We start from the raw sequence: 26,267 nt of genomic DNA on the forward strand, positions 1-26,267 counted from the left end.
TTGCAGCCCTGTGGACTACAATACACCAGGCTTCCCTGTCTTTCACTATCTCCCAGAGTTTGCTCAAACTCATGTCTGTTGAGTTGGTGATGCTGTCCAAATACATATTGTTGTTTAATCGCTAAGTCATGTCCAGCTGTTTTGCAACTACATGGACTATAACCCACGAGGCTCCTCTGCCCATGGAATTCTCCAGGCAAGAATACTGGAGTAGGTTGCTATTTCCTTCTCCAGGGTATCTTCCCAACCCAGGGATCAAACCTGCATCTCCTGCATTGGCAGACAGAGTCTTTACCACTAAGCCACCTTGGAAGAATATATATATATATATATATATATATACATACACACACACACATATTGTGTCCCAACATTTATGTAACAGAGGTATATATATTTACTGGGGGTCACGGGTGGAAGGAATATTTAATTTTCACTTTATGCCATTATTTTCCACTGAATTGTCCACAGTGTGTGTTCCTGTGTTGAATGCGATCCGATGCGTTCCGTCCTATGCACCACCTTAGGCCTTTTCCGTCAAGCTCCGCACTGCATGCTGCCTTCTTGGGCGCCATCTTTTCTTTGCTTGACTTCATCCCTCCTGCAAAGTCAATGTCCATAAATATATAGACAGTAACCCTGCTGACTGGAGCCCATGTATTTTCTGGAGTGTTTCTGTGTTTCCTACAGGTACACATAAAGGGAATATATTTAACCTACATTTAAAGGCAATACATGCCTATTTTTTAAGCATTTTATTTGTTTACCTTTGGCTGTGCTGGGTCTTCCTTGTTGCGCCGCTTTCTCTAGCTGCGGTGAGTGGGGGATACTCTCTAGTCTCCACGCACGGGCCCCTCGCTGCAGCAGCGTCTCCTGTCGTGGAGCCCCGGCTCCAGAGTGCAGGCTCAATAGTTGCAGCCTATGGGCCTAGCTGCCCCTCAGTCTGTGGGATCTTCCCAGGCTGGGGGTCAAACCTGTGTCCTCTGCATTTGGCAGGCAGATTCTTAACCACTGGACCACAAGAGAAGCCCTTTGTTTTTTTTTAAATTATATAAAAAAGTTAAATTATTGCAAGCATCATCCATACACCTAACTGTATAATTGTGTGCGTTGCTGTAACATTTTTGACTCAGCTGCTACGTACAAACAGTAGAATTAGGGAATTCTGCCACATATCTGTTCACATTTAACCCTTTAATGGGGAGGGGGCACAAATACCCCCAGAACACGCCCCACACCGTGGGAAGAGCTGTAAGAGGGGTGTGCGGAAAGCGATGAAGTCTAACTCACCCTGAAAGTGGGAGAAGCTCATGCTCTTGGGGAGGCCGTGTGGATTCTGGGAGAATTAACACACACTTTGCAGACAGACATGGGTGTTACAGACGATGACCCAGTGTCTGCAAAGACCCAGGGGTCTGAGGGTGGGAGCAGGAGGTGGGGTGGCTGCCGTGAGTTGGGGGTGAGCCCTGTGGGTGGTGAGGAAACCCGGACGAGTTTAAACACAGCCACCGGGAGGGCACCTGTCCTCGGCAAGACGGTGAGAAGGACAGCAGTTCAAGGGTCCACGTGGTAAGCCAAGGTCCCCCCCGGGGCAAGGCTGCTTGGGAAGAGGTGCGGGACAGTGGCCCTGGAGGCAGGCAGGATGGTGTGTAAGTCCAGGTGAGACGCAGACAGCATCGCCTGTGACTGTAAAGGACAGAATAGCCCGGACTTGAAAGCAGGAAGAAATGACACCCTCAGTCTTCTAGAATCTCAGTATTTCCATCTGTGAAATAGGCTGGATGTTCTCTGCTTCGTCATCTGTTGAGGATGGGCTGAATCTATGCACGTGACACCCAGGGCTGAGCGCCTCGGGCCCAGCTCACACTCCTTCACTGTAGTTATTGTGATAATTATTCATAAAGAAGCAAGACGCACTCGCTTCACCATCAAAGATAAGGCAGAAGTAATCTGTGTTGTGCTTTCGGCTCTTCCAATCAAAGTGCCTTCTCTTGCCATGCAGCTGTGTAAAAATGAAGAAGCACTCCGTGAACTGATGTAGAAAGATTTCAAGGATATTTTGTTAAAGAAAAAAGCAAGATGCCGAAGAGACGCAGAAGTCTGAACCGCGTCTGTTTGCTTGTATTTGCATAAACACTTCTGGATGGTGGACAGGAAGCCAACGGAGTGTCTCTGTGTCATCACTGGGCAGAGCGGGCAGAATTCAGGGCTGTCTCCGTTGTTTTCCTTTGTTCGTTTATTCACGTTGTCTAGTTTTTGAGCCGTGCAAATATAAAGGAAGAAAGCAGAGGAGGGCCAGGAGGGAAGGAGGGAGGAGACAGAGGGGAGAGGGGAGGTGAGCGAGGACGGAGGCCCCTGCCCAGCGCACCTGCGATGCCGGGGCCGTGAGCACAGCACCGCCAAGCAGCCGCCGTGTCCCCGCGATCCTGCCCCCGCGCCTGCTCTTCTCCCGAAAGTCCTCTAACTGCGAGTTTGTTCACAAAGGATGAAGCAAGAAGCTGTGTCACTGCTTGGCCACCTATTCAGTAATAAAGTTATAATTTCAAGGTCGGCTTTCAAAATGACTCAAGTGTTTTCTAAAGTAACGTTCAGGAGATAGCTATGTCATGACAAAAAGTGGAAAAACACAGCAACATACTCTTTAGAGATTCTTTAGAGTAGAAAAAGAAGGTAATTTTACAGCTTAGCTGCATTTTTTAATATGGCAAAAGAGCTACAGAAAATATTTTGGAGTAATGAGGGGTGTGAATATGCCATGCACGTTTTCTGATGTGATTTAAACAATAGTAACTTTCTTTTTGGTTAGAAGTACTACTGGGTTATGTAAGAAAATTTTTTGCTCCCTTAGAAAATGAACATTGAAGGTTTAGGCATGAGTAACTGTGAACCCTACAATCTACTTTCAAAAGGTTCAGGAGGACCTGTGAATGTGTGTCTGTGTGTGAGAGAGAGCACAAGTGTGTGTGCAGGTGTGTGAGAGCACATGTGTCATGTGCATCTGTTTAGGCCTGTGTGTGTCTCTGCAGGCCTCTGCGTGTGTGTGCATGTATCTGTGTAGACCTGTGTGTGTCTGTGTAGGCCTGTGTGAGTGTGTGTGTGTCTGTGTGTGTGTGTGTATCTGTGTAGGCCTGTGTGTGCATGTATCTGTGTAGGCCTGTATATGTGTCTGTGTAGGCCTGTTTGTATGTGTGTGTCTGTGTAGGCCTGTGTGTGTCTGTGTAGGCCTGTGTATATGTGTGTGTATCTGTGTAGGCCTGTATATGTGTCTGTGTAGGCCTGTGTGTATGTGTGTCTGTGTAGGCCTGTGTATGTGTGTGTGTATCTGTGTAGGCCTGTGTGTGTGTATATCTGTGTAGGCCTGTATATGTGTCTGTATAGGCCTGTTTGTACGTGTGTGTCTGTGTAGGCCTGTGTGTGTATCTGTATAGGCCTGTGTGTGTGTGTGTCTATCTGTGTAGGCCTGTATATGTGTCTGTGTAGGCCTGTTTGCATGTGTGTGTCTGTGTAGGCCTGTGTGTGTGTCTGTGTAGGCCTGTGTGTGTGTATCTGTGTAGGCCTGTGTGTGTGTGTGTGTGTGTGTATCTGTGTAGGCCTGTATATGTGTCTGTGTAGGCCTGTTTGTATGTGTGTGTCTGTGTATGCCTGTATGTGTGTCTGTGTAGGCCTGTGTGTGCATGTGTGACTCGTACTCACCAGTGCTAGGCAGAGGGCATGCCATGGTCCATGGAGGCACACGCAACTTTACTGCATCCATTTTTCTCCAGCATTCATTTAACCTGTGCCATGTTGAGAGCAGAACTGAGCATCCCCTTTACTACTGGAGCAAGGATAAGCTCTGGGTGGGGTGTTCTGGGCCGGCTCCCAAGCCGCCTAGGGGAGCTGGTCCCCGTCCAACAGAGCTTCATCCTGGCATCACCCAACTGGCAGTGACCCCCGCTCCACAGGGGGACTTTCCAAGGCCAAAGCCCTTACCTGCCACAGAGCTGCAAGTAAACTCTGAGTCCGAGGCCCCTTCCTCCCTCAGGCGCTGCGTCTTCTTGTGTTGTGCCTGACTAAGGAAAATAACTCTACCTGCATCCTCAGTGTGGTAATGTGTGTACGCGAGACTGCAGTTGGAAAGGCCCACGATGACACAGGAAATTCCTCTTTTTGAGAAGCAGTGTGTGTGCTCTCCTGAAAATTCCGTCTATCACCCATAAATAGTTTATCTCTTTCTTTCACATACTCTGGAATTACTAGGCAAAATGTCAAAGTTGTGTGAACCCTGTCTTTAATTCATTCTCACACAGAAAGCAGAAGAGACTGTTAGTGTCTGAGCGCCCCATGCACTAAAGGCGCCGTCGAGCTGGGTCTCCATTACGGGAGCGTGAACAGAGCGGGGAGCCCGGCCACCCCCGCGTCAAACGTGGGGTCACAGTGGGCGTGGAGCCCCTGCTGCCCTGCTGCCCATGCACTTGTTCCCTGCAGCCACACGGGGCGCAGAGAGGGGCACAAGCCTCAGAAGTGATGGCCTGGAGAGGAGTTTATTCAAAGGCTCTAAAAAGCAAACCACAGGAAGGAAGGAAGGAAGGTGGAGGAGGACAATAAAGGTAAAAATACAGACCTAATTCTGCAAGAAACAGCCAGCCAAACCATTTACCTGTATGGCCTCCAACGCTCAGTGTTATTGCATCACTCTTGTAAAGTAAAACAAGCATCCTAATTAGCCAAATTTATCAAGAAGGGCTGGATTGTGGTCTCTGTTCTTTGTCCAGGGTTTCCCTAGGTGTCTCAAGCAGTGAAGAATGTACCTGCCGATGCAGGAGATACAGGAGATGCAGGTTTGATCCTTGGGTTGGAAAGATCCCCTGGAAAAGGATGTGCAACCCACTCCAGTATTCTTGAGTGGAAAATTGAATGAACAGAGAAGCCTGGCGGCCTACAGTCCATGGGGTTGAGTCAGTGGGACACAACCAAGTGAGTGAGCACACACACATTCTTTGTTTTCTGTAAGAAAATTGTATTTATATGAAATGAAAGTTTGTATCTCTAAATTACAAAAATAGGTGCGATGCTGTAGAAATATGCTGAGATTGCATTTGCTACATTAAATGTTAGCCCACCTATGAAAATCTGTGAGGGGAAAGTGCTTCTCTCCGTGAACACGATAAGCTACAACGTTGCTTTCTCACTGATACTATGAAATCCATGCTAGTCACGCTGTCTTCTTGGTTAGACTCCTCCACTGACCCCCGGACAGGCCCAGCCGCAGGACGGTGGCCGGAACGCCAGGGTCAGTTTGTTTGTTTGCGTTGTTTGGTACTCTTCACGATGACAAGGAGATGATATAAATTCTATTTCAGTTATAAATCTTGAAAATGCTTTTTCAGAAATTTCCCACTAATGATTTGCTCTTACAGAAAATGCAAATAAATGTAGCCGGGGCAGGTGGGAGGGTGGTCAGGAAGCCCTCCGCCCCCAGGAGCTGGGAAAGGCTGCAGATCAGATCACCCTGAGCACCTGTCGCAGTAGAAAGAGGCGGTGCAGCCCGAGCGGAACGGGGTGTGTCCAGTGTCTGACCAGCTCACTATCGTCTGAATTGGTCGGGATGGCCCGGCTGCTTAACGAGGGACCCCGGGATGAACTCAGGAAGTGTAAACTGTACAAGTGTACTTCCCGCTCTAACGTGTACAAGTGTACTTCCCACTCTAACGTGTACACGTGTACTTCCCGCTCTAACGTGTACAAGTGTACTTCCCGCTCAGTCCACGGCCCTGCTGCAGCTGGGCAGCCCGGTCCTTCCTCCAGCATCCCGGCCGTCTGGAGCTCACGACTCCTGGAACATGGCGGGAGGAGGTCGCTGGGGAGCTGAGAGGTATGGGGTGTGTGGGGCCGGAGTGAACCTCCCATCTCTTGGAAATCAGGTTTCAGACCCAGTCTTGCCTGCAGGGAAGCTGGTGAGCACAGACCCCCAGATAGGGACCCCGGCCCCAGGCCCACGTCCTCCTGGAGCGAGTTGGCAGGGCCAAGTGACCCGGACCACCAGTGCGTCCAGACCACGGTGCGTCCATACAGACTCCTGGGGCATAGACATGCGTGCCCCGCCGGCTTCCCTTCCTGGTTCCGCTGCATCCTCGGAAGTGTCAGCGGTGCATCCAGACCACCGTGCATCTGTACAGACCCCCGCGCATCCCACTGGCTTCCCTTCCTGGTTCCGCGCTGTCCCCGTAAGTGTCAGCGGTGCGTCCAGACCATGGTGCGGCCCTACAGACCCCCGGGTCGTACAGACACGCGCGCCCCGCCAGCTTCCCTTCCTGGTACCGCTCCGTCCCCGTAAGTGTCAGCGGTGCCATCTGGCCCACAGGCCTGCCTCCCAGGGAGGACGCGGCCTCGGGCCTGAAGGTCATTTCTGTTTCCCTCAGAGGTGCTCAGGCTGACTCGCCCCTTAAACACCATCTGTGAACTTGGAACCCGGTTAACGCGGGTTCGTCCTGCTGGTAAACCATCAGGAGAGTACCTGTTTCTGAAACAACAGGCCTGGCCCTAGACTCAAGTTTTTCAGGGCAGCTCCAGGACCGCCTACTTTAGCATCACCTGGGGTGATTTTTTTCTCCGTAAATTTGTGATCACCATCTGTGACCTGCTACATCGGTGAGGGCCTGACTGTGAACCTTTTAAATGAATACCCCACAGACTCTTATTGCATTAATGGAGGTGTTTGTCCTCACCCACGGCCGCTCATCAAGCTGGTGAACCCTGGGCCTCCCCACCCCGCCCTGCACCATGACCCCTGGAGACTGGCTGCCCACCTCCACCCTCTTCATGCCCGCGGGCCCCGTGAGCCTTCTTTTCTTAAATCTCATTACCTGTGGCCTGTGACCTGGCAAATATAATTACTTATCCTCTCTTTAACATTTTTAAAATCTCTTTATGATGGGTGAGTCAAAGAGCAGCCAAACTCGCTTTTTCTACACCCCATCAGTCTTGCCTCCCCAGACGCAGGTTACTTTGAAGTGATCCATGCTAGTGTGTGATTTTATCTAGAGATACATCAATGTAAATTTCTAAAATATGGAAGTTGTTTTTTATAAAAGCATAACCACCTACCAAATCTTAAAAAAAAAAAGTCTTGATTATCATCAACTATTTAGGCAGGACTGAGTTCCAAGATTGTCTCACAAGTTTCTTTGTAGAGTTTGCGTCAAACTCGTGCTCAGGGCCTCTGGCTGGGGTGACTGTAGCCCCTCGTTTGACCACATGGGTGCCCCCCCCAACCCCCTGGTAACCACAGCGGTGGAGCTGCCCGCTCGGCCTGCAGAGGGTCCCGCCAGCTGGCCTCGGCCGATGTTGTCTCTGGGGTGTCATTTACTGTACTCCTCTGACCTCTGTAGATCTACAGGCGGTGGCTGGATCAGAGGCGGCATGAGACTCGGATGTGACTTGTCTGTCCCTGCTTCATCAGAATGAGAGGGAAGCCTGTGAGGTCTGCTGTCCCCTCCTGTATTGCTACGATTGGACGGGGGTCACGCATCATCAGCCTATCCATCTATTAGAAAGTCACCCGCCAACCTTTTCAATTGGCGATGCTCATTACCACCCCCAGAGCTTCTTCAGGTTTACAGACTGGCCTCTACCCTTTACCTTCACGGATTCCTGGAATGCTTTCATAAAGAGGTGCTCCCTCCTCTACTGTTTGGCTCCTTTTTCTGTAAGGAAGCACAATAAATCCTTCTGGCCCTTTACCCCTTTCCCAAATAGTGGCATCCCTTCTCTTTCCATGAGGACTATAAACTCTAAGTGGGAAGGCATTTATTTGAGAAAAAATTGATATCTCAGGAAGTTTTCCTAGTGTTTGCTAAGCTTGCACAGTCTGACTTTTGTACATGTTTATACTGATGAGGCGGAAAAGGCAACGGCAGCCCACGCCAGTACTCTTGCCTGGAGAATCCCAGGGACGGAGGAGCCTGGTAGGCGGCAGTCCATGGGGTCGCTAAGAGTCAGACACGACTGAGCGACTTCACTTTCACTTTTCACTTTCATGCATTGGAGAAGGAAATGGCAACCCACTCCAGTATTCTTGCCTGGAGAATCCCAGGGATGGCGGAGCCTGGTGGGCTGCCGTCTATGGGGTCACACAGAGTTGGACACGACTGAGGTGACTTAGCAGCAGCATACTGATGAGGACAAAAACAGTGGATCCATAACAAGCATTATGTGCTGTGTGGTTGGCACGTACGTTATCTCATTAAAACCCCTCCACAGCCATGAGGGTGACGCTCCGATTCTTTCTGTCTCCAGTGAGGAATCCGAGGTGTGAAGTGGGTGGGTGGTGTCTTGTCCACAGTTGTCCACCTGTGAAGTTGGAGCCCCAGTTCTGAGGGCTGGTCCATCTCTGAGCATGGCAGACTGTGAACTCGTGAGCGTCTTCCTGCATGTCTGTGGGGTGAGGGGAGGACAAGGAGGCGCCACTTAGAAGGATGTTTAAGGAAAAGCCACTCCCAGCCATTTCCTGTAGAGCATGTAGGCAGTTAAGGGGTAGCATCTGGGGTTTAGGGTCATCTGGGTGATTAGCTGAGCTGGAGGCTGCTGGGGGCTCCAAGTCCAGAAGTTGCTCCTGGCTTCTCCATCCCACAGGTGTACTTATTTACACAACAGGAGGTTGTGGGCCCCATGGCTTTGTGCAGGGGACACATGCCCACCTGCTGAAGCGTGGTGTTAAGTGTCGGCTTTGTTGGCAAGTGGGCATAGGTGTGTGCAGGAGGGCAGCTGGCCCAAACGCAGGCAGCACCTTTGTCCGTACTTCCAGAACACCTGAGGCCCAGAAGGGAAGCTGAGGCCACACACACACCTGCTGTGCAGGTAATTTCAGGGTGTTTCCAGTCCTTCAGCTGGACACCCCCCACCACCTCTTCATGCACACCTGTGCCCCTAGGTAGAGCCTGCAGTCATGTTGTAGATGGGGTCTGTTCAGTCTTGGTGCCAAGAGTGCAAAGGAGTCCAGAGCCCTGGACGGTTGAACCTGTGTGGAGCTGGCAGTCACCGTGGGACTGCAGCCGCAGCTCCACTCACCTCACTGTGTCCGTAGTCCAGGTGAATGGCAGCTCCATCAGCACCATGCTGACCACCCGCTGGCTTCCCCGGCCTGAGGTGCTGGCTCTGCCTGACTCTGGGGCACAAGTCCCAGGGAGCCTCTGCTGTCCCTGCCCTGGCCATTCGCTACAGCCGTCCGTGCTTATTAACCTGAGAAACAGGCAGAAGGGCTCCTTTCATGTTATTCTTTCAGATGTGAGCTTGCACTTCTTTCACAATTATATAGTGAAAGTCACTCAGTTGTGTCTGACTCTTTGCCAACCCATGGACTATATATTCCATGGAATTCTCCAGGCCAGAATACTGGTGTGGGTAGCTGTTCCCTTCTCCAGGGGATCTTCCCAACCTAGGGATCGAACCCATGTCTCCCGCATTGCAGGCAGATGCTTCACCAGCTGAGCCACCAGGGAATCTCCCACGATTAAGGCTATTTATCTCCCTGCCACCAGCCCCAGGGCTGCAGTGAGCAACAGAACAGCCTTCAATTCCAAACACTGTGTCCCCCCAACCTCCTGGGAACAGAAGCTCCGGTTCCACCTGTCACGGGAAGACCGGGAGATGGTGACTCACTGCCATTGCCACCTGTGGCTCCATGTCGATGTTTATGCATGGTTTCAAGTGTGTGCGCGCGTATGTGTACACAGTGTGAGCCAGTGTGCCTGTGCATCCGTGTGCACGTGTTGTGTGAGGACAGTGAGAGGGAGCGGGGAAAGCAGAGCCCTCAGTGAGAACAGAGCCCGTGTACACTCCCCCGAATTCCAAACTGGAGTCAGCATGGCGGCGGAGGCTGGCTGGGTGTCTGCTCCAGGCTTGCGTGTGAGGGGGACCGGGATGCTAGATGCGTATTCTCAATGGGCCTGCGGGCTTTGTGCAGAGAAGCCTAGGGGTGATAGCCTGGAACATACACACTGCTGGTGGGGCGACTCCCTGCCAAGGGCGCTGCTTCACGGCTCCCTGTGACTCTGCCAAGACTCTTGCAGATTTTCTCCCAGGAAACAAGGACAGGGAATCAGGAGCTTTTTAACTTAAATCTGCATGGCAAGAGCCAAGGCGTATTTAAGATTCATCTCACTGACAACACTCCAAACCCACTGGCAGGGCTCCGGTGTGATCCGGGCGTGCCGTTGGCTGCTTTGGCTCACGGGACGGATGCGATGCAGGAGAAGAGAGCTTTAGGGACCAAAACCACATAAATTCAGCCTTGAGAGCTGCCAGCCCACCCAGAAGGTGAACACAGTCTTCTCCAGGTCACTGGAGAGAGAGGACTGGGACCCAGAACAAGGACCCAGGTGTGAAGTCCCTTTCGGGGCTCAGCGTGTGACTCAGATCTGAAGTCTTTGAGATTCTGAAGATCTGCACGGTGGTTCCTTTGTCTGCTTTGGTTAAAGTTTATGGAAATAAGACACAATCTAGTCCTAAGAGAGGCCCCGACTACTGCTGACAAATCTCAAAGACTAGCCAGTGTGATAACAAGCTCAGCGTAAAAACACATTTCTATAGCAACAGACGTTTTCTCTTAAATTAAATGAAAGCAAAAGCAAAGCATCCTATCCTATAAGAAAAGCATATACAATTATAAGAAGGGAAACCATGGCATTTTTGCTTTCTTGGAATATTCATGAAATGTGTATGGTTTTCTCAATTTCCATCTGGTGTCTTTTCTCATATGTCCAATGCATATGTCATCCGAACTTCTCATGAGTTCTAACTGTGTCAATAAAAAAGATATTAAAAATGGTGTTCTTTGTGAAATTCATAGTGAAATTGAATGTATGGATGTGAGAGTTGGACTATAAAGAAGGCCGAAGAATTGATGCTTTAACTGTGGTGTTAGAGAAGACTCTTGAGAGTCCTTTGGATAACAAGGAGACCAAGCCAGTCAATCCTAAAGGAAATCAACCCTGAATATTCATTGGAAGGACTGATGCTGAAGCTAAAGCTTCAATACCTTGGCCACATGATGTTAAGAGCCAAATCATTGGAAAAGACCCTGATGCTGGGAAAGATTGAAGGAAAGAGAAGGGAGTGACAGAGAATGAGATGGTTAAATGGCATCACTGACTCAATGGACATGAGTTTGAGCGAGTTCTGGGAGTCAGTGAAGGACAGGGAAGCCTGGCGTGCTGCAGTCCATGGGGTTGCAAAGAGTTGGACACAACTTAGCAGCTAAAAAACAACAGCAACCATTAAATCAATATTAATTACAACTTCCTCTCACTCCCTGCCATTTCCTTTAAAAGTGACAGGAAGCTCTTCAGAATAACAAGATAATTTCATTAAATGCTTGTCTTATGGAAGTCTAGTCCATGGGCATATTAAGTTTGCTTAATTACTTGATAAAAAGATAAGCTACCTGATATATTCTTGTTAACTAATGGAGAAAAGTTATTAATAATAATAATAATGTTTCATATCTATCTATCTATCTATCTATCTATCATTTTTCCTTTTAAAAGTGCTCTCACTACACTACGTAATTTCATTGTAGAGTTTTAAGAGCTGAGATAAAACCTAAAAAACAAAACTAATAATTACTCCTATAATTTCAGACAGTGCATTCACTGATCAGGATTAATTTTTTATTTTATAAAAATGTCTTCAAATTCCATGTTTCTGAATGAATGAGTAGCCATAATATCTAAATGGAGCAGTTACTTAATCAGCATTTTAGCAGAACACATATTTTGCCAAACCAATTTACCATGATCAAAATTCTATACTCCAAGATGGACTTGACAGAAATGGATAGAAATGAGCAGCAAAGAAAAATAGCTTTGTTTCCACTAGAAACCCTGACAAAGTTCAGTCAGAACATGCTTGCTTTTCCTCGTATCCCCCAAGATCCTCTGACTGACCTCCTGTCTCTACAGGGAACACCCACAGCATCTCAGTTCCCACCAGGACCATCTACTCTGCCTTGAATGGAGTCCCTCATGTGCCATCAGGCTGCCCCATGGCCCAGAAGCTGGCTCTGACCCCACAGGCCCCTCCTCTGCCCCGACCTTTGCTAAGTGAAAGGCAGACGTTAGAGGATGAAAACCAGCCTCCTGCTCTTTTGGGAGGGATCAGAACACTTTAATGGCTCCAATGAATCAAAATAAACTGCAATAAATCCCCATCTACATTTTATTTTTAAATTAGACATTTTTAACACTTGCTTATGAGAACTGAATAATATGAATTTTTTTAAGGGATGGAGCCAAAGCAAAACCAACAGCCAGTTGTGAATGGGACTAGTGATAGAAGCAAGATTTGATGCTGTAAAGAGCAATATTGCATAGGAACCTGGAATGTTAGGTCCACGAATCAGGGCAAATTGGAAGTGGTCAAACAGGAGATGACAAGAGTGAACATCGACATTCTAGGAATAAGTGAAATAAGATGGACTGCAATGGGTGAATTTAACTCAGATGACCATTATATCTACTACTGTGGGCAGGAATCCCTTAGAAGAAATGGAGTAACCATCATAGTCAACAAAAGAGTCTGAAAGGCAGTACTTGGAAGCAATCTCAAAAACGACAGAATGATCTCTGTTTGTTTTCAAGGCAAACAATTCAATATCACAGTAATCCAAGTCTATGCCCCGACCAGTAACACCGAAGAGGCTGAAGTTGAACAGTTCTATGAAGACCTACAAGACCTTCTAGAACTAACACCCAGAAAAGATGTCCTTTTCACTATAGGGGACTGGAATGCAAAAATAGGAAGTCAGGAAACACCTGGAGTAATAGGCAAATTTGGCCTTGGAGGACGAAATGAAGCACGGCAAAGGCTAATAGAATTCTGCCAAGAGAACGCACTGGTCATAGCAAACACCCTCTTCCAACAACACAAGAGAAGACTCTACACATGGACATCACCAGATGGTCAACATCGAAATCAGATTGATTATATTCTTTGCAGCCAAAGATGGAGAAGCTCTATACAGTCAGCAAAAACAAGACCGGGAGCTGCCTGTGGCTCAGATCATGAAATCCTATGGCCAAATTCAGACTGAAATTGAAGAAAGTGGAGAAAACCACTAAACCATTCAGGTATGACCTAAATCAAATCCCTATGACTATACAGTGAAAGTGAGAAATAGATTTAAGGGACTAAATCTGATAGCCAGAGTGCCTGATGAACTATGGACGGAGGCTCGTGACATTGTACAGGAGACAGGAATCAAGACCATCCCCAGGAAAAAAAATGCAAAAAAGCAAAATGGCTGTCTGAGGAGGCCTTGCAAATAGCTGTGAAAAGAAGAGAAGTGAAAAGCAAAGGAGAAAAGGGAAGATATTCCCATCTGAGTGCAGAGTCCCAAAGAACAGCAAGGAGAGATAAGAAAGCCTTCCTCAGTGATCAGTGCAAAGAAATAGAGGAAAACAACAGATTGGGAAAGACTAGACATCTCTTCAAGAAAATTAGAGATACCAAGGGAACATTTCATGCAAAGATGGGCACAATAAAGGACAGAAATGGTAGGGGCCTAACAGAAGCAGAAGATATTAAGAAGAGGTGGCAAGAATACACAGAAAAATTATACAAAAAAGTTCTTCATGACCCAGACAATCATGATGGTGTGATCACTCAGCTAGAGCCAGACATCCTGGAATGTGAAGTCAAGTGGGCCTTAGGAAGCATCACTACGAACAAAGCTAGTGGAGGTGATGGAGTTCCAGTTGAGCTATTTCAAATCCTTAAAGATGATTCTGTGAAAGTGCTGCACTCGATATGCCAGCAAATATGGAAAACTCAGCAGTGGCTACAGGACTGGAAAAGATCAGTTTTCATTCCAATCCCAAAGAAAGGCGATGCCAAAGAATGCTCAAACTACGGCACAATTGCACTCATCTCACACGCTAGTAAAGTAATGCTCAAAATTCTCCAAGCCAGGCATCAGCAATGCGTGAACCATGAACTTCCAGATGTTCAAGCTGGTTTTAGAAAAGGCAGAGGAACCAAAGATCAAATTGCCAACATCTGCTGGATCATCGAAAAAGCAAGAGAGTTCCAGAAAAACATCTATTTCTGCTTTATTGACTATGCCAAAGCCTTTGACTGTGTGGATCACAATAAACTGGAAAATCCTGAAAGAGATGGGAATACCAGACCACCTAACCTGCCTCTTGAGAAACCTGTATGCAGGTCAGGAAGCAACAGTTAGAACTGGACATGGAACAACAGACTGGTTCCAAATAGGAAAAGGAGTACGTCAAGGCTGTATATTGTCACCCTGATTGTTTAACTTCTATGCAGAGTACATCATGAGAAATGCTGGGCTGGAGGAAGCACAAGCTGGAATCAAGATTGCCAGGAGAAGTATCAATAACCTCAGATATGCAGATGACACCACCCTTATGGCAGAAAGTGAAGAAGAACTAAAGAGCCTCTTGATGAAAGTGAAAGAGGAGAGTGAAACAGTTGGCTTAAAGCTCAACATTTAGAAAACTAAGATCATGACATCCGGTCCCATTACTTCATGGCAAATAGATGGGGAAACAGTGTCAGACTTTGTTTTTTGGGGCTCCAAAATCACTGCAGATGATGACTGTAGCCATGCAATTAAAAGATACTTACTCCTTGGAAGGAAAGTTATGACCAGCCTAGATAGCATATTAAAAAGCAGAGACATCACTTTGCCAACAAAGGTCCATCTAGTCAAGGCTATGGTTTTTCCAGTGGTCATGTATGGATGTGAGAGTGGACTATAAAGAAAGCTGAGTGCCAAAGAATTGCTGCTTTTGAACTGTGGTGTTGGAGAAGACTCTTGAGAGTCCGTTGGACTGCAAGGAGATCCAACCAGTCCATCCTAAAGGAGATCAGTCCTGGGTGTTCATTGGAAGGACTGATATTGAAGCTGAAACTCCAATACTTTGGCCACCTAATGCGAAGAGCTGACTCATTGGAAAAGACTCTGATGCTGGGAAAGATTGAGGGCAGGAGCAGAAGGGGATGACGGAGGATGAGGTGGCTGGATGGCATCACTGACTCGATGGACATAGGTTTGGGTGGACTTAGGGAATTGGTGATGGACAGGGAGGCCTGGCGTGCCGCGGCTCATGGGGTCGCAAAGAGTCGGACACAACTGAGCGACTGAACTTGAACTAGAATTTTTTGAAAGCATTTTATATAAAAACATGCAATTCTCAGTCAATTTGCATGTGCTTATGTAGATATTTGGGAGTAGACTCCTTTTTTTCTGGTCAAAGCTGATTCCTTTCTTGGGGTGCTCTGGAAAACCAGAAGACCACCTTTTCAGGAAACCAGATTTCTGTCTGGTGAATCCGTGCTTTGTGCCACCTTGATGTTTGAGGATCTAGGTGGTAGCCACCCTGACCTCGAGATGAATAACTAATTTCTGCCTCCCACCCCTGCCTGTTAGCTGCTGAGAATATGCTTTTCCTTCCAGGTTGCAATTGAAAACACAGAGGCCCTGAGATGCATGCAGGCCCCATACAACCAAATAAGTGTCCTGAATCCATGAGCTATAATTCAGAAATTATAGCTGAATTATAATTCAGAAATATCCTCTTAAGAGAGCTTTCCAGCCTCCTTATTCCAAATTTTAAAAATCATATTTACAGGTTTTATGTGCAGTTTAGAAATCCATTTTGTGCTAAGGAGCAACATATTTGAAATAACAGTATTTTGAAATCTATCTATCTGTCTTCTCTGCTCCAGATACCTGTTAAGTGAGTTGATGTTTATTCTCACTTGATTACTATTGAGGGCCTAGAGATATTCCCATCTCCCTTTGATTACTGTTGAGGTTCTAGAGATGTTACCATCTCCCTCTGATCACTATTGAGGGTGTAGAGATGGTACCATCTCCCTTTCATGTATAAAAAAGTGAAGCTTTGAAAGATGAAGTCGCATAGGTAGCAAGTGATGGAACAAGGTTTTGAACAACCAGATGCCTGAAACCAGCATCCACTGACAGAAGTGAGAAATGATACTGACACAAAATAAAACTGTACAAAGTTGACAACAGAAGTGGAAAATCAAGTAGTTTGGGACCTTTGTGAGCAGAAAATGGGTCCAGACAGCTCCATGAGGTGCCAGCAGCAGGACAGGTGAGATGCTGTAGGTCACTGGCAGAGGCTTATACAGCGCCCGGTGCCCAGTATTTGGTGAGTAAGGCTTAGAAACTGAAGACACTATATTGCCCTGGAAAGATCAAGGGTTTTGGAGTCGGGCAGATCTGGGTCCACATCCCGGCCTGGGACAGATGGCTGCAGGCAAGTGTGACTTCATGATAACACAGGGTGACCTCAGGAAGCCTCCTTTGTTTGTGTCCACTCAGTGGACCCTCAGTAAGTGGTGGGTATCTATAGATAGAAAAAATGTTTATTGGAACATAATTGCTTTACAGTGCTGTGTTAGTTTCTGCTGTATAACATTGTGAATTAGCCATATGTATTATCTCACACTGCTTATATTAAAAATAGGACTCCAGAAGCACCTTTGGATCCTATCTAAGTATTCTGAACGACAGAGACTGTACCCTTGTGGACAATAAGTCCCATTCATTTTAACATCCAACAGTGACATTAAGCCACTTCCAGGAGGAAAGTGACCTTCCTTGGGTACTTTTGACATGAGTGATTATAATGCAGATGAATTTTTTTATTTTACCAATTATAAAAATCCAACCGAATACTTTTTGAAGAAAGTCATCCTAAGTGAAGACTTATGAATCTGACTATAGTATGTCATTCTTTAGGTAATCAATTGATGCCTCATTAATTTCAAGTGCCAGAATGTGTTACTTTTAATTTTCCTATGCTATCGAGTTAATAAATCTTAATTAATTTAAGTATTATTTAGGCAGAGTGGCTCAGCCAACAGGTGCTGAGTGGGTTTCAAGCCCTGGGGCTAAGAAACCAACACTCTGGAAGGTTCCTTCTTCCGTCACAGTCTAAGTGAGATTAAGCCCTCCCAGTATAAACGCGCACGTAGAAAGCCAAGCAGAGTCCTCTCACTGTGATGTCTGCTAAGCTGCGATGCATCCACTGAAAGTTATAAAATTGAACGTGGACAGTTGAGAAGTATCCCAGACCCTCCCAGGCTGCACCCCCCCTTCACAGCCGATCCCAGGCCCTCTCTGCCTCTTCTGCTCTGCCCGCTCCCTCTCTCACCCACGCCCTCCCACACACAGCATCCCTTTCCTCAGCCCTTTGGTTCACCTGCGTGTTCTCCTATGGGCCCCTCCTTCCACCTGGTCGCCACCTGGCCCCCAGGTGCTGGCGCGTAGTGAGTGCACTTTGCTTTCTCATTCAAACCTCTTCAAAAGGTGGTTTCAGGTCTTCACTTTGCCTTCAGTCTTCAACGGACTTCCCAAACCTCCTCAAGCTACAGCCAAACTCATTAATGTCACTGAGTTCGGACTTCCAAATCCAATCTACATATTTTAAATTCATCTTGATGGGCCTCCCATCAAAGTGTGTGCAACATCACTGGTCACATTTTAGCGAGATTTCCTGTGCACCCTCCCTCCCGCTCCCTCTCCTCCTCCCTTACTCCTCCCTCCATCTCTCTCCCTTCCCTCCCTCCCTTCTTTCCTTCCTTCCTCTCCCCCTACTTCCTTACTTCCTGTGGGCACGTTTCTCACATTGGAAGCTTGGTTGTATATTTTGCATCTTTGAAGTAAAATAAGACTGAAAGTGTTAAACCAGTCGGATAATATAGGGAATTCCAGTTGTTGGAATGAAACAGATATTTGGATGTTATTAATGTTCAAAACAAATGAGCATCATTTAGGATGTAATTCCTAAGAAAAAAATTCAATTGTACCAAAGCCGGGGGTGGGGGGGTCTGAGGCTCTTTTGAAAAAGAAGCCAAAGTCACCAGGTCAAAGAAAGAGAAGGCTCGCCAACTTTACCTCCAAGCTGTGCTTTCTAAGTTAAACATTGACTTCAGTTCAGTTCAGTCGCTCAGTCGTGTCCAACTCTGCAACCCCATGGACTGATGCCCACTAGGCTTCCCTGTCCATCACCAACTCCCGGAGCTTGCTCGAACTCATGTCCATTGAGTCGGTGATGCCATCCAACCATCTCATCCTCTGTCATCCCCTTCTCCTCCCTCCTTCAATCTTTCCCAGCATCAGGGTCTCTTCCAAAGAGTCAGTTCTTCGCATCAGGTGGCCAAAGTATTGGAGTTTCAGTTTCAGCATCAGTCCTTCCAATGAATATTCAGGACTGAATTCCTTTAGGATGGAGTGGTTTGATCTCCTTGCAGTACAAGGGACTCTCAAGAGTCCTCTCCAAGGTTAGGTAAGTAAACATTGACTTACTTTCCTGAATCACCAAGTGTATGCAGTAGATGGGCACCTAAAGTCTGAATTAGATTTCAGTTACTAATGTTAAGAATGGCTCTATTTGCTTTAGTTTGAAAATAGGTCCAAAAGTTGAGCTGAAACCTAAGTTACCAGCAATGTGACAGGTCAGCTCATCTCTTATCTGAAGGTCTCCTCTGCTTCCTGGAGGGATGACCCGGGCCTGGAGAAGGGAGCCCTCAGGGACTCCTCACAGCCCAGCCTCGCGTCTTCCTGTGGATAACTTAGGCCTCAGACCTCGGTTCCCCTCGCCTCAGCCCCTCAGTCTCTGCCTCGCCTAGAGGGAGGGCGGGGGGGGGGGTCACGGGGTGGGGAGGGAAAGCAGGTGGCAGACGTGAACTCCGGTGGTTGTAAGGCATGGACGATGCAGAGGGTGAGGTGAAGACAGTGAGCAGTTGGGCCGGTTGGGTGGTGGAGGCCTGGGTGTGCACGAGGAGCAGTGTGACCCCGCGGTGACTTTAGAGACAGTGGGGGCAGGTGAGTCCCAGGCGGACACAGGGGGTCCGCAGCACGGGGCCTCAAGTCTCAGCCCCTCACCCACTGCTCAGCGTCCTGCCAGACCGACCACGTGCTCTCTCGCTTCCCTGCGGGGCTGCTGAAGGTGGAGGAGCCGCACAGAGCCGCTCAGTGAGCAGACGCAGGGTCATCTTCCCTGGGGTAATAACTTGCTCCACTCAAGGATATAATCAGGAAACAATCATTTGTTTGCCGGAAGGGGTGAAAGAGCAGGAGGGAGGGAGGGAGGAAGGAACGAGGAAGGGAGGGAGGGGAAACACGCAGGGTACAAAACCCAGGGAGGTCGTCTGGGGACCCAAGTCCCCCCCTGGTCACCGGGCCACTGGGACATATCAGATCCCGGCAGGAGAGTGAGGCTGGTCCCAGCTGCTGGAAATGACTGGACCACGGAGGGGACAGGTTTCCTAGCCAGTCTGTGAATGATGAGGACACCATCTGTTGTTCCTTGAATGACCTGCGTGCCACCAGGAAGCCACCCAGGGCAGCACTGACCCTTCGGTGATGCACCTGGGGTGTGACCTTAGGACACGATCTCTGATGCTGGTGTGTCCTCTCTGGAGTTTCCAGCATCCAGGGCATCACAAAGGACAGAAGGGGAGGCGGACAGCCCTGCCCTCTCTCCAGCTCCCCTGGGCCCTGACTACTCCGGTGGTCTCATTTGGGAGCCACGTGAATCACTGCTGTACTCAGGCCTTTTCTTTGTGCCTTTAGTGAAGAAATCATTCTTACACATTTCTGCCCCTCTGCTCAATATTCTAGTAACTTACTCGGGACCAGGAGGCCCTGGAGGGTGTGGGAGGTGGACCCTGTGTCCCCTCGGGTCAGAGGGGAGCTCTCTCCTCAGTGGCCCCTCGCAGCTGCTTCTGACCGAATTCCCTACCTGGCTCTTAAAATGACAGATCCAGCTGGGGTTTGCCGTGTGTGATGTCTGTGTTTCTTTCTTGAGGGGGAAAGTGAAAAGCAGAGTTGTTAAAATTCAAAGCTGGGACGGCTTCTGGTGGCCGGGAGACCGGGCGGCAGATGGGCCGTGTCTCGAGTGGCAGCGACGTGCGGTCTGGTGAGGGGCCCCAGGTGGACGGCGCGGCCCGCCGTGTGCCCTAGCTGTCCTGTTGCAATGCCGGCACCCGGTGGCCACCGTTTCTGCTCTCAGAAAAGTCAGCAGCCTGTCTGCAGGCTGTCTGCCTCTGAGCCACAAATCTGCCGCTCCAGTCCTCTGGGGCAGAGAGAACCCGGAGTCCTTGGGGGTCACTGTCAGGCCACAGCTGAAATTTTCTTGGCAGAATCGGTGGCTCCCACTGAAAAGGATGTGTACCCGAGCAGAGTGAGCTGGAGGTTCCTGTGACTCATTCACCTTCAGACTCCACAAGGCCAGACCCTGCCTGGGGCACAGCTGACAGGCCTCCGCCGGCGTCCCCCTGCGCTCCCCCGTGTACCTGCCCAGGGCCATCGCCAGCTCGCAGGTGCTGCTGTGCGCTATTCAGGGCCGCAGCCTGAGTCCTGCCGCGGTTTCGACAGCCTCTGACCCTGGTGCAGACTTGAAAGCCTCCGGGCTGCAATAGCTGCCTGATTGTGGGCTTCATTATCATCAGAAGGCGAGTGTACATCGAACATGATTTGGTCACGGAATGTTCATCTCTAAAACGCCTCTGTCTGAGAGATTTGCAAGCCCTGGATCTTTTCAAGGCTGCTAGCAGCTGGAGTTCAGCTGCAGCTCCCAATGGGTTTTGAATGCTAATCACTGTGGTACCCAGTTGTGGCCGAGTCTCATTGCTGAGGGAGACCACCCATCGTGGAGCTGTCACAAGGCTGCGATGGCTTCAGAGGGGAGATAACAAACAGTATAGATCCATCCGTTCCTGCTCCACGTATCACGCTGACTAAGAGCCTTATGTTTAGAGCAGGCGGCCTTGGGGGACGTTTAAGGTCACACTGGGCCGTTTCTGGAGTTTTGTTGCAGAAGCACCGCTATCAAGTAATCGTGTGTACAATATGGTTGCTGTTTAAATGGGTGTCAGCTCACTGATTAATCTAGGACAAATGCAGGAGGAAAATCAGAGAAAGCGCGGAAACAATGGGGAAGGTTTACTGTCAGATGTGCTTGTTCACGCCAGCGGTACTTTTATTCCCAAATCCCAAGGACAGTTCCTGGGAGGGCTGCACCTGGTCAGGACACAGGGACAGCCCGCAGCCCTGCCCATGCCTTTTTGCCCATCTAGCTCCGTGGTCGCACGTGCCTGCAGGGGTGGGTGAGCAGGTGTGGCTCTGCACACAGCAGGCTGGGTGGTCCCTCTCACCAGCCCCGAGCAGCGGCCCCAGGAGGGCGGGGCTGGGTCCACGCCACCCACTCCTGGTACTCGGGCATTGCTGGCAGCCCCTCTCCACCTCGGGCATGTGTGACAAGGAAGGCATTTCATTCTGACCCTAACATCCATCACAGGCGTTTCCTTGATGTTTAAAGGAAGAAGATACCCTAATCTCTAAGCCAGACTGCATAATGCATCATAAAAATTACTTGAAAAAATATAAAACATGCTTTGAATGTGCTTATTGAGTAGCACAGCGTCTGTGTAACTTGGGCCGTGCTCATTAGAACCAGCTTCAGGCATTGCCAAGTCTGACCTCGTGGTGCCGATGACCCTTTTGTCAACATAAGAAAATAAGCCTGAAAATACTCCAGGTTGTCACCGGCTGGGTGGGATTGGACAGACATTTAGGTTCCCTTATTTTCTAGATAGAAAGGACAGAAGTCCTCTGGACAATGATTCATTTTTTGAAGTGACTGTTTTATAAAAATCCTTGCATAGCCATCTCTGTGCATCTTATTTCAACACTCCTAAATTACTGTCAGTTTTAAGCCAAATGTATGCAATTAATGCAAATTTATCAAAACTTTATACTAGATTTTATATACTTAGAATATATAAACACTTGTATGTGAATATATAAATATTTACATAATAAGAATATATAAATATTTACATACCATTATATTTATATTGTAATAAACAGTATCTGTTTATCTAGGGATTCCCAGATGACTCAGTGGTAAAGAATCTGCCTGCCAATTCCGGAGACGTAGGAGACACAGGTTCGATCTCTGGGTGAGGAATATCCACTGGAGAAGGAAATGGCAGCCCATTCCAGTATTCTTGGCCTGTAAAGTCTCATGGGCAGAGGAGCCTCGCAGGCTATATAGTCCTTGGTGTCACAAAGAGTAGGACACAATTGAGTGACTAAGCACACACATATGCATGCAAATAGCATCTGTATATGTACCTAACTGTTTTTTAAGTTTATACCCAAGTGTCCACTTCAGGTCTACCTTTCTGGCAATATATATATACATAATTAGGTTCCCTCTGCCTTTTCTATATCATCTTCTACTCTTCGTTTTAAAGCTGTGCGACAGTCTCCCTAACCTTTCTATTTAAATCCGGCCCCGCGGAAACCTTTTTTATCCGACCAGCACGCGGCAGTGCAGCAGGTTCAGAAGCAGCAGGAAGGAAGCCATGAAGACAGGGCTGTTTTGTGGTTTGCTTTCATCTGTGCTGCTATTTAGGTCTCTGCTTCACACACAAAGGGGCTGGAGTGTTGGAAGGACGTTCTGCCCCGTCAAGAGGCCAGGACTGGTCCTCACGGTCAGGGAAGGACGAACTGCAGGCTCCCTTTCCTGTCCCCAGGGCCACCTCCACTGCCCCGGGCCTCTGGGTATTCTGTGTTCTCTTTACATCATGATCTCCCTGAAGGTCACTTGTCCAGGGCAAGTACTGGCTGTGAGTCCGAGGAGACCACACCTCAGGGCCCGCGCAGGAGCTGCCCAGGGCCTGGCTGGCCTCGGCCCACAGCCCTGGGGCTCCCACAGGTCCTTGCCCTCCCAGCTGTGTGTGTGCATCTCTGTGCATGTGGGTGTGCATGTGCGTGTCCTTTTTTAAGACAGAAAATACAAAGAAAACTACGATCCGAGACATTATACTCATAGAATGATCTTATTTTCTCAGTTCAGTTCAGTTCAGATCAGTTGCTCAGTCGCGTCTGGCTCTCTGCGACCCCATAGACTGCAACACGTCAGGCTTCCCCGTCCATCACCAACTCCCAGAGCTTGCTCAAACTCATGTCCATCACGTCGGTGGTGCTATCCAACCATCTCCTGTCATCCCCTTCTCCTCCTGCCTTCAATCTTTCCCAGCATCAGGATGTTTTCCAATGAGTTGGCTCTTCACATCAGGTGGCCAAAGTATTCGAGTTTCAGCTTCAGCATCAGTCCTTCCAATGAATATTCAGGACTAATTTCCTTTAGGATGGACTGGTTGGATCTCCTTGCAGTCCAAGGGACTCTGAAGAGTCTTCTCCAACACCACAGTTCAAAAGCATCAATTCTTCGCTGCTCAGCTTTCTTTATGGTCCAACTCTCACATCCATACATGACTACTGGAAAAACCAGAGCTTTGACTAGATGGAACTTTGTTGGCTAAGTAATGTCTCTGCTTTTTAATATGCTATCTAGGTTGGTCATAAGTTTTCTTTCAAGGAAGAAATTTGGCTGCAGTCACCATGTGCAATGATTTTGGGGCCCAGAAAATAAAGTCTCTCACTGTTTCCACTGTTTCCCCATCTATTTGCCATGAAGTGATGGGACCGGATGCCATGATCTTCATTTTCTGAATGTTGAGTTTAAGCCAACTTTTTCACTCTCCTCTTTCACTTTCATCACGAGGCTCTTTAGTTCTTTGCCTTCTGCCATAAGGGTGGTGTCATCTGCATATCTTATTTTCTATCTGGTACATTTTATTTTTTTCTAGAAAAAATTTACAGGGATGATTACATAATGAAAGGTGTAGTTCATTAGGCTATTCAGTTTGTCAAGCAGGAGAAGCACACACATCACCTTTACTCTGCACTGAGTGAGCTGTGGCCTCAAGACATGGCTACCCCATGAAGAGTCAAGGAAACATTAAAAATGCGCCAAGAGCATGTCAGCATGCAGTGTCTTCCCAGGTCACGGGGAAGGTCACCGCGGGATTCAGCCAGAGATCCCCCATGTCTCTCACCCGCGAAGCGTCATTCCCTCCTTTTCCTCCCCAAGCTGATTAAGTCCTAGCCTTAGCGATGAAGTGTGAGAGTTTTACTCTCTCACCTTCCTGTTCGCTCATATTTCTTGAAATAATTACCATGGATTGGGTTGTACAGTGAACAAATTGTTCCTCTATTTCTTGCTGCAAAGTACACAGTGTCCTCTGACGCAAGGAATGGAACATGTCCAGACGGACAGACTGGCAGCCGGCCTGCCCGCCAGGCAGAAACGAGAGTCGATGAGTCTGTCGGAGACGTCCAACCGGAAACCTGTCCTTCCCTGAGGCGGTGGGCTTGGGCGGCGGTCGGGAGGCTGAGGGGCACTCCCCGTAGGCTGAAGTGGGGCGGGCACCGGAGGGCGCTCGAGCCCGGCATGTCCTCAACCCACAAACGCCAGCCGGGCTGCAGGCTCCCCTGAGGCAGTTTCAGCGGGGAGAGGGCGTTAGGTGCCCACCCCTACGTGTGTCCCCTCGAGCCCCTTCCTCCCCAGCTGTTGTCACTCCCGAACAGCCGCCCTGGGACCCCCACAGTCGCCTCAGCCACACACACAGGCGCTGGCGGGAAGCACTGCCTCAGCCCAGCGGGTCTGGCAGTGAGGCGGGGAGGAAGCACGAGAGGCAGCCGGAAGTTGTCCGTCCAGGGCCTCCCTAGTGGGTGGGGCCACAGGAAGCGGATGCAGGCAGGGTCAGGGGTCAGGTCTGGTTTTCTACCTCAGAATCGTCTGAAAGTGATGAGGTTCGGGTTTGCCCTGTGTGAGCTGGCAAAGCGGTGGATGAGGCGGCCGCAACGCTCGCACGTGGGTCCCGTAGGATTTGGCTCACAAGATGGAGCAGGAACACCTGGGCGCACCTCCTGACCGCGAGTCCCCCATTCCCACCTGCCGCCTTCTCTACCCGGAGACAAGGGTGTGTTCCCCATGAGCCCTGCCCAGGCAAACGTGCGCTCTTACAGCCTCTGCAGAGTGAGCGATGTGCACACGCGTGTGCCCGATTACAGCGATGGGACAAGCAGCTGCTAAGGCACTTCAGTCGTGTCCGACTCTGTGCGACCCCATGGACAGCAGCCCACCAGGCTCCTCTGTCCACAGGATTCTCCAGGCAAGAAGACAAGAGTGAGAGCCAGGGGTTGTTCACGGAGGAAGAAGGGCCGCCAGCACAGCCTCCCAAATGCCTCCCTCACCCTCAACCGTAGCCCTGTTCATCTGAGGGCGGCGATTGGTTCTTTAGAGGAGATGGCTGCAAGGAACAACACGAGATGACATGCTGAGTCTAGAAAGGCGTTCATGTCATCCTGAAATAGAACTTAAACAGGCAACAGAGATACAGTGATCACACCATATCTGTGCTGTGCAAAGAAAGCATAAATGACATTAATTCTGAACTTTTGAGAAAAAATAGACAAAACTATTTTTAAGGAGTGATTTTATTTTCCTATAATGCCTGGGGGTGGGGGGAGCATTTAACTTACAGTAGACTAAAACCAGAATTTCACAATAACAGATGAAAACATGCTTAGGTTTTTTGTTATAACTTTTTAAATTCTCTAAAGTGCATTACTGATGCTCCTATTCCAGAAATTCTGTGGCATCTAAAAGTTGTTCTGTGACCTTTTGAGAACAGGTTTCTGAATTCAGACTTCACTCTGGTTTATGGGGTGCTTTCCAACATTTGACTGCAAACCCTGGTTCTGGGTTCTAACTCTTGACTTACTCGACTGTCATGGCCTGTGTGACCTAAAAGCTATTTGTGAGAAATCAAACAAGACACAAAAATCCTCAGAGAATGAGGATTCATGACATTCCAAAGGATATGATCAGCCCTGGGGGATTTCTAAAAATATTTTAAGGAGCTGTCTTTTCTCCCAATATTGGGGGTTCAGTGGGTGTGTCTCTCCTGGGAGTACTTTGCCTTGTCCATCAAGAGTAAGAAGCAGGACATCCCAGAAGCTCATTCATGGCTCAGAAGCTGGACATCTGAAATGTATCTCACTGAGATTCTAAAAAATACATGCACATATTAGACAAGGGGATGCATTCTCCCTAGTGGTTTACAATGCTGTGTTTATTTCAGTTATACAACAGGGTGATTCAGTTAGATTTATATATATATTTTCATATTCTTTTCCATCATAGGTTATTATTATATACTGAATATAGTTCCCTGTGCTATACAGTAGGACCTTGCTGTTTGTCTATTTTGTCTAGAGCAGCTTGTATCTGCTAATCCCAAACTCCTAATTTATCCCCAACCCTAATTTCCACTTTGGTAACCATAAAGAAGGGTGTGTTTCTATT

General features: G+C 48.4%; 1 long non-coding RNA gene across 1 annotated transcript; it reads right to left on the bottom strand.

The window, feature by feature from the left end:
• Nucleotides 1-360: 360 nt before the first annotated feature.
• On the bottom strand, nt 361-2,487 carry LOC145537918 (uncharacterized). The gene is made up of 3 exons (XR_014076520.1): nt 2,369-2,487; nt 768-2,002; nt 361-684 (listed from the first exon to the last, which is right to left on the bottom strand). It is a non-coding gene; the product is annotated as an uncharacterized LOC145537918 (long non-coding RNA).
• Nucleotides 2,488-26,267: the final 23,780 nt, after the last annotated feature.

This window comes from Giraffa tippelskirchi, chromosome 1, assembly GCF_054371585.1.
Source record: "Giraffa tippelskirchi isolate mGirTip1 chromosome 1, T2T-mGirTip1v1.2.pri, whole genome shotgun sequence".
NCBI classification, from domain to species: domain Eukaryota; kingdom Metazoa; phylum Chordata; class Mammalia; order Artiodactyla; family Giraffidae; genus Giraffa; species Giraffa tippelskirchi.